The sequence below is a fragment of the Chelonoidis abingdonii genome, chromosome 10 (genome assembly GCF_003597395.2).
Source record: "Chelonoidis abingdonii isolate Lonesome George chromosome 10, CheloAbing_2.0, whole genome shotgun sequence".
In the NCBI taxonomy this organism is placed as follows: Eukaryota; Metazoa; Chordata; order Testudines; family Testudinidae; genus Chelonoidis; species Chelonoidis abingdonii.
Genome location: NC_133778.1, coordinates 19,826,584 through 19,836,067, shown reverse-complemented (window position 1 = coordinate 19,836,067; position 9,484 = coordinate 19,826,584).

The following is a 9,484-nucleotide window of genomic DNA, read 5'->3' as shown; positions in this document are numbered from 1 at the left end:
GCGTAGTGTAGACCAGGCCTAAGACAGGTTTGACTGCAGTGGTGTCTTGTACCCATGTTTTCTTTTCTGTGCACAAGTTAATTAGTATGTTTCTATGTTACAGAGTGTATTATCTTTTGAACGCCCTACTTTTCTTGTGTTATGTTGAAATGTGCAATAGTCTATAGTTCACAGTATGCTTTATTGGGAAGTGTGTTTATAAAACTGCCACACATTCGCCCCCTCTTCGTGAGTATTGGTTAACTTTTTCCTGACAGTTTGGCAGTCGGTCATTAATGACAGTGAACTTTGCACACCATAGCCAGCTTGAAGCAGCTGCCTATATCTATCAATGAGCTCTAAGATTATAATGGAAAATGCATGAATTTTCCCCACCTTGAAAGGACTTTTAAAAGGAACAAACAAAATATGATTTCAGCTGCCTTTCTTTTCAACCTTCCATATGTTAACCAGTTTCCTTCATAGGAGACATGACACTAGAAAGGGAAGCTCTAAGCAAGACAGTGTTGAACAAAATGTGAGGAAACAAAGTAAGTCTGCCATCTTTCCATTTAATTTTTGCTGCAGTTTCACAGTTTATATTTATGAACATTTTTTATTGATTGCTATTAATGTGTATTTATCAGAAATCCTAATGAACTGTCCTACTAAGATCTTGAGTATAAGTAGGTTGCATTTTGTTACTTACAAGAGAAAAAAGCCTGACTTATGATTGACACAAAAGATTCATGTGATGAGCAGCTAAGCGTCTATTAAATACCTCCGCAGAGGTAAATATTGAGGTCTGGAGCCATGTCCATCAAATTGCATATGGAAGTATGTTTATCCTAATTGGCAGCAGCTGAGTAAAGTGAAAACTAGTTTTCTTAGAGTTTTGTATAGACCTCTTAATTCATCTTGCTATTAGAATTTTAAACATACACTTTTAAAAGTTATGGCCATGTGGGAGAGATTTAAATTTTTTATGGTGAAAACACTCAGAACATATGTAACACTATATACATTGACTTCATGTATTGTGACCATTAATCTCTTGAGGTGAGTGACCACAACTTCCTCCCAGGGTAATAGAACTTGTCTATTTAAAAAGAAGTAATTACTTCCTTACTGGCCATTCCACCCACATGAGGCCGGTGTCTCAAGAGTGATTATTTCCCCTGCTGAAATAAATTTTATAAGAAGTAATTAGCTAAAAAATTGAAGTATCTAGCGTGGTGTGGCACTGAGCAAAGCTTTGTAGCTGTATTTGAAAATGGCTCATGTTCCAACACCTTAAAAAACTGTGGAAAAATGATTCAGTCAGCATGCCAAATTCCTATGGCAGGATGCTGGCAGTCAAGATTTGCCACCAAACTTGCCTTTTTTCAGCTGACTGAATCTGATTTTCTGTCCTTTCAAGACCATTAATTTCCTTGATATTGCTCTGGTACAATCTTTCCCTATAAGGTAACTTTTTGTAACTCTCTTTGAGCCTCTGATGATTCCTGCCATATGTAATATATGGCCTTCCATATCTGACTCTGTTTCCAAGCTTCCTTGTTTGTATTCCTGTCTCTTTCTGGCATCTTATCCTGCTTCCTAAATGCTGTAGGCCAGATTCTGCTGTCAGTTACACCAGTATAAATCCAGAGTTACTCTGCTATTATACTGGTGTAACTGAAATCAGACTCTAGCCCAGTATAGTTGCAGGAGTGTAAATCGGCAGAATTTGGCCTCCAGCTCTTTAAGCACTGCCCAGGTCCTTACACCCAAATAAAGGCCCCTGCTTTTCTCTTAGGCACAATTCTGTTAACCTAATGTATAAATATACAGCTGCTTCTCTTTATGTTACTAAAAAATTTCTCCATTTTATTTTCAGTTCTTTCTCCTGCTTGCCATCTGTTGCAATCTTACATCCCAGATACTGAAAACTTGCCACTTGCTCACTTGGCTTGCATTACACGCCGATCTGAATTCTTGGCACTATAGTCATAATATTGCCTGTGCTTTTTGTTTCTTTTGGGGTTTACCTCACTTGAAATTCTTCACACTTTTTGGGTCTATGTGTGAATTTCTGGAGTACAATACTTTGTTTTTTGCAACAATCACGATATCATATGCATAATGAAGATTGCTCACATCTCTTCTAGTGACTTTTTGCTTTGCCTTAAGTGTAACCTTTATCATCATTTCAGAGTGTTAGTTTAAAACACATCTGTAAAACACTCTGTGACAGTTCTCAGGGCACAGTTCTCAGGACTGTGTGTCACCTTGATTGCCCTCTACCTCCAGCAAGAGGGAGTCTTTCTTATGGTAGCTGGGTGTCAGCTCCTTGACACCATGAGCCTTTCAGCCGCTCACGCACTCTTCTCTGAGCTATGCCATCCCTAACTTCACCTTGCACCCCAATCCCTGAGTCCTTTTGAATTATTCCCCGGCGATATCCAGCCCCTAACATTAGCTACTCACAAAAATTCCAGACCCGCCCATTTTATTTTAAATCACGGCACCTGTAAACCACACAGCACTTGTGAGCATTCAGACTAAAACAAAACTAGGGGTATTTAAGAAAGAATAAAGATTTCACTAGAAGTGAGAGAAAGTGATAGAAACAACTTATGACACAGCAAACCTGGGTCTACACTTACCAATGATTACCTTTCCTATATAATAAGATAGTCTTTCCCTCCAGGGTTCAGTCAGTTGCTGAGCTGGCTGGTGTCACAACAATCAGGATCTAAATGTTCATGAAAGCCCCCTGCTCCGTAAGTGGTTTCCTCAGTGAATGGATCCAGAGTGCCTTTCGCTCTTTTGTCTTATTCATAGCCCTGGTGATATCCTGCCTGCTGTAATATTCCTTTTCACCTCCAAGTGGTTTCAATCATTGGCAGTTGTCTTTGAGGGTTTTCATTGACTGTTCTGGGATGTGGCCAAGTTAGATAATAGACATTTGCATTGCCTTGCCAGCTGACTGGGGAGGGGTGACAACTCCCTCTTGCTTGAATGAGACATCATCGAAACATGTTGCTCCGGTGACTAACTTTTACTCCAATACTTTCAGTATAAATACATTATTTCTTAAATATCCGTACATACATCTCGCAATGATTGAGTCTTGACAAGTTATGAGCTTTCTATAGATATCTTTTGTTACCCTTTATGGATAAATATCCTGTAAGATGTGTTTGGTGCAGTGAGTTTGTCAGGTCTGAGGTCAGAGATGTTTGCAAAGAACAGGGGCCCTTTGCCAAGGAGCCTCTGTATCACACTCTCTCACACTTTTCTAAGGGTTTGTCTACACTACAGCCTATGCCAGCAAAATTTGTGTCGGTCAGGGTGTGAATATTCCATCTTCCCCGCACAACATAAGTTACACCGACATAAGCACTCGTGCACATTGGGATGTCGGTGGGAGAGCTTTTAATGCTGACATAGCTTCTGCCACTGGCAGAAGAGGTTTATTATGCCAATGGGAGAGCTCTCTCCTGTTGGCATAGAGTGTCTTCACCAGATGTGCTGCAGCAGCACAGCTGTACGTATAGACATGGCTTCAGTTGAAACATGATAGGAAAAGAAAAATTATTTTCTCTAAATACTACTGCTTTCTGCCAAGGCTGCTTTTGCCAAGGCTGATTACACCAGTCTTGTAGCTTTTGTTTTAGGCCAATCCTCTGTAAGAATTCAAACTTTTTATGCTTGATGCAATCAAAGGTTTAATAAAATCACTGTACCAGGTGGAAGAGTCTTTCTGGCATTCTGCAATTTTCCCTAAACATCCTTCAAGCAAATATAACTTTCACATTTTCTCGTGTCTTTCTCTAACCTTTTGTTGAAAACCTTTGGGGTAAATCACAATTGTCAGAAAGTATCTGTTGTATAATCTCTCATGGATAAATATCATTAGTAACATAGTAGAAATATGTACACTTTATCCCAATATGAATTCTAGATCAAAAGGAGCAGCTTTATTACTTCTAAAGGTCAAGCCATACAGATGTTAGGTATATATTAAAATGTTCTAATTTTGCAGCATTAGATGAGGTGAGACTAAATATGGCTTAATTCTGATGTATAATTAGCAAAGCCTTTGTTTTGCTCACAGTAGGTAATCTTATCTTTTCCACAGAAAACAATTCCTGTAATTAAATGACATTAAATTATAGCTCACAAAAGTACCTTGGAGAGTCATACTTAAGGTCAAGTCAAATACGAGAGAGAATTCTACAAATCAAACCTGTTTGTTAACTAATGTACAGTAAATCAGTTTTGGAAAGTCCAGTTTATTTCTTTGTTCTTAAAAAATAAATAAATACATCAATGGATAATGATGAAAATTGATAAATTACCATTTTTCAAAATGCACATTGCAGACAATATAAATATATCAAAATGACAATAGACTGATAATGTAAATAGCAATGGATTATGCTAATATCAAATAAGCAATGGTAGAATATTTTATATGTTCACTTCTAATATGGAATTCAAGTAAAATGTTACAACAAACACAGATGACCTATCTGTGTATAGGCCACTCAGAAATCTTATTGGTTTTAGAAAATCACACGTATGAAATCTAAAGGACTTGTCCATGCAAATGTGTTGTCTGTTCACACATTTCCTACTCCTGTGAAGTTATTTATCACATCACACGCTTAGATTTGAGAATAGGAATTCTAGCCATATGTGTGATAGATTTATTTTCTTTTGAACAAAAATAGAAATTTATGAGTAGATTATGAGGAAATTCAGGGGAAATGTTCCAGATAGTGCTCCACAAATGCATATGTGCACACTAGCTAAATAATTAAAAGATAATCCCACTCTTGCTATTCCCAGGTGTATTTAAATTGCAGAACTAAAAGTAAAGAAATACTTCATTTAAAAGAAAACCAGGATGCATTGTGATTATATCACCTTCCAACCCTGGGAATACTTCATTGTAAAAACCACAAATTTTGTCTGTATTATGTTTTGTTAATATAATAGTTCACTTCAGTCTTTTGTGTCATTCATTCACATCTAGGAAATTACCTGGTTTTAGTTTTGTTTTTTTTTCAAAGTTTATTGGGGCAGAAACAAAAGTGAGAGGGATGTTAGTGGGTTTCAGGGATAAACTGAAAAATGTTTGATATGGAGTTATTTAGAAAGTAACTATCCTTCCACCCAACAACTTACTCCAGAAAAGCTCTTTATTCCTGAATGCTACAGGAAAAGATACATATATTAAAAAAGACATGAACATAGACATGTATGGAAGAGATTATCAAACAAAATTTGATAAGTACTATATTCTTACTCAGCAGATACATCTTATGTACATAATATATATGCTGCATAATTTCAGGGCCATGCAGTTTGCTGGAGCCCTCCATGTGTTCTAATGATATTGCTAAAGTACTTTTGAGAGAGAGAAATTAAATATATACATATTCCACTAGTGTAACACTCATGGAAATATATTCAGATGGTCATTTTGTACTGTGATAAAAAATGAAAACATCACAACTATTTTGTCCCTTAACATTATCTATACAGCATAGCCTTTCTGGAAATAGTATGTATGCTGTGTGTTTTACTGCCAAAATGTGTCAGAACAATGTATCTTTGTGTTATCTTTTATGTTATTTGATTTTTGAATATAGATTTACATTCACAGTGTCCAGATCCTGACTTTGATCTATAAAATCTGTCGTTACAGGTGCTTAGCACCTCTCAGGATTTGACCTCTTATCCATAATGAAATTTGCTTCCCACCTTTTTTGGTACATATAAAAAGAGTTAGTAAACCATGGGCCAGCCATTAACACAGAAATTGCAACCTGAACATCTGTCATGAGTAAAATTCATACCCGTAAGTCAATACAGGAAAAGTGTTTTACATTATGCTGTGATTTATACATGCACACAGGCACTGATTTTTGTTTTTCTCAGTGGGTGCTCCACCCTTGCCCCACACCCTCCTCTGAGGCCCCAACTTCACGCCTCCCCTAATGCCCCCTACTGCTCACTCCTCTCCATTCCCTCTCCTGAGGCTGCCCCAACCGCCACTCCCTCCTCCCTGCCCCTCCCCTCCAGCATCTCCGGCCAGCTCGAGAGCTGATCAGCAGCCAGCCCAGGGGCCGGAACCAGTGTGGCTGGTGGATGCTGAGCATCCCCTATTTCTTTTCCATGGGTGCTTGAGGCCCGGAGCACCCACAGAGTTGGTGTCTAAGTACATGCACCAAATAATAGTTCCTTATTGCTACCACAGAGAAAATGATAAAGGAAAAAACAAGATTAAAACAATCTATAGTACAGAGTAAATCCGTAGGCCGTGTCCTTATCCAGATGTCAGAACTCATTTGTAACAATCTAACAAAACATTCACCCACAGATAGACATCTCATTAGCCTATGAAAACTGGGCTGTAGATCATTCAGCACTTCCTCTAAATTTAGATCGTGGATTTTGCACACAGGTGCGCAGCACATCAGTTAGGTAGATTTGTATTTCTCAGTTGCTCATCACATTTTGTATGCATTACTTTTAACCTTTTCTTACTGCAAAAGCTATACATACTGCAATGGAGCCATAACATATTTTTGTATTTGAAATATTGTGTGTATTTAGATGCATATGTGTTATTCATTAATTCCACTTTTAAATACTATGAGGTGGGTATGAAATAGGCACATACAATGTCCTGATCAAATATGTAGTTTTTCACAGGCCATTTTTAAGTTGCATCTTCTCCATATTGCAATAGAAATTGGACTACAACTATGAAACTAATACAATTCCTCCTCAATACTTAATAGCCCTCAGAATAGAACCTGGTCATGGACTGTGTCTAGACTGCGTGTACTTTGAAGGAAGGTAAAAAATGGGGAATACAGTCGATATGAAATGCCTTTGAAGCTGAATAATTAAAGGTTGTTGGGGGTTTTTTTAAGTTACACTCCGAACGTTAAAATTAAGTCTGAAATAAATCTAAGATATTTAAAGAATATTTGACATTTTCTTTTACAAGACCTTTGTGTGCAGTTCCAATATAAATCCATTTTTTCACAGGGCCTTAAATCTACTGAAAAAAAAATTCTCTTCTTGGGTTAAAAGTTATACAAAGCTTCACGTCAGGAATATATCGGTTTGGTTTTGTGTGTTTAATTTTTAAAATGTAGTTTAGTTTTGGTATAAAATAATAATTAAACAGATGTAATATTTTGGGCTTCCTTCTGCTCTTGCTGAAGTCAATGACAAAACTTCCAATGACTTCTGGCAAGATCAAGTTTTTGGCTCTCCTGGGAATTCAAATGGGAATTCTATTTGGTATAACTTTGTCTAAGAAACAGTTTGTATAGGACTTTATTCAATTTCCATTAAAGTCAGAGGCAGTCTTGCCAGTGATTTCAGTGGAAGCAAGATCAGACCCCCTGGCCTTCTTTACAGCAGGTTTTCCCCCTTTTTATAATTTCTCATCATTGTTACCACTGGTGCAGCTCCAATAGTGGGAATGCCAGTGTACACAGGCCACTTCTGGGTGCTGCCATTTTGAGCAGGGTTAGATAATCTAACTAAAGCTGCCCCAGTGGGAGCACTGGCAGGACATTTGAAGATAAAGGGCCTGTTTCTCATTAACTGTAAGGTTCCTTTATAGTGCTCTGGGCTCTGATGTAGGCACAGCCATTGTCCAGGATTCATATTAAACCCGTTTTACTTTACTGCACATGCCAATGCCACTTTAAATAATCTTACTCAAGTGGTTTAATTTACATAATTGCAAAATAAAACAGAACCCAATGAACTGCTGACCTGTAATTGAAGTTGACAGTGATTCCAAAGGTGCTATTCTAGGTAATTTCAATACCTAATCCATGTTTCAGCAAATTCAGTAATTGGCCTAGGTTTGGAAAAGCTCCTTCAAATCTCTTCCATTCTCTTGGGTAAATTAACCCAGGAGTTTGGGGACAAGGGGGCGGAGTTGTAGGGGTGGCTAATTGGCTGTTTTACAATTGACAATGAAAGGTCGTGGCCATTTCCACACTTTTGCCGTTTTGTTAAAGATCGAAACTAGCTCCCTTCTTTAGAGTTTAGTAGTCTGGGGGGCTTCCAAAAGCTAGCTTCTCACAGCTGATTTACTCATTTTTCAGGCAGAGTAGTAATTTGCAAGATTCAGTCTTGTATTCAGAACCTGATGATGATGTAGTCTGCAGCCTAATCGTAGTATGTCTTAGGCTACCACATGCATGTTCGGTCACCACTGAAAGGAAAGGAAATAGTTATGAGATTAATAAACACACACACACACACACACACACACACACACACACACACACACACACACACACACACACACACACACACACACACACACACACACANCACACACACACACACACACACACACACACAAAATATATTTTAAAAGATTTTTGTATGAATTTTTTCTTGTCTGCTTCTTTTCCTAAAGGAAAATACGCTGTGTTCACATTTATATATGCTGGAATCATACCTTACAATTGTTGGTGGTTACTTCCCCCCACCCCGATATACAAGGACAATGGCCAAACACTGATTTGTAGGGTTTGGTATTTTACAGAAGCTGAAGTGTGGAGATGTGAAACTACTGTTCTCCTTATGAAAGAAAGGAAAACTATAACCTAGAGAGCATTAATTTCTGAATAAGTTTTTCTGGGGGGAAAAAACCTAAAATAATAATTTTGGAGTATCATCAGAACCCTTTTGCTAATGGATATTGTTGTGGGTTTTCTTCTCTCAAATTACAGATGAAATATCATGTATGAATTTATAAAGAGTTACTTTGTTATTTTCCTTTTGTATAAGCTGCCCAGTACCTCGCTATGCTGTATAAGTTGTGTTTTATGGAACAGTGTGAGTATGAAATCTAAAAAGCTAATTACTTTTCCTTTTCTAATCATCTGTGGATGCCACTATGAAAGCTGACATCGTTAAGCCACTACAGAGTTTTCTATGAATACTTGTAAGAAAATGCTTTGTTACATATGAACCTAAATGAAGAGATTGTATTGATACAAACACAGGGATAAGAACATTTAAAGACTATTCTTTAGGTTTAAAAGGCTTGCTGTAAAACGGTGCATTATTCCATTTATTAAAGATCATATTCATGACAAAAAGTGTGGACTTTTGAGTTTGTGACAATACCATTAACTCTGATTAGCGTAAGCAGGAGCAAGGCCACTACAGTGGAGGGGGAGTTAGGTAAAATTGTACTGGCTAAATCACGTGATCTTTGTAGACGTTTTGGCCTTGGTCCTGCCCAGAGGAATGTGCAGTGTTGCATGTATTAAGCACTAACCAAACAAAAATGAACAGAATGAGTTCAAGTGATTTCAGATTAAAACTAGAATCTTCCCATCACCCATAAATAGGATGTTCATCATTCATCAGTTGGATTTGGCCAAAAGGTTTTGCACCCGCCTGAACTTGGACTGAGTGCATGAATCTAATCTTTTAGCTCCAAAGTCTACCACCAAAGCAA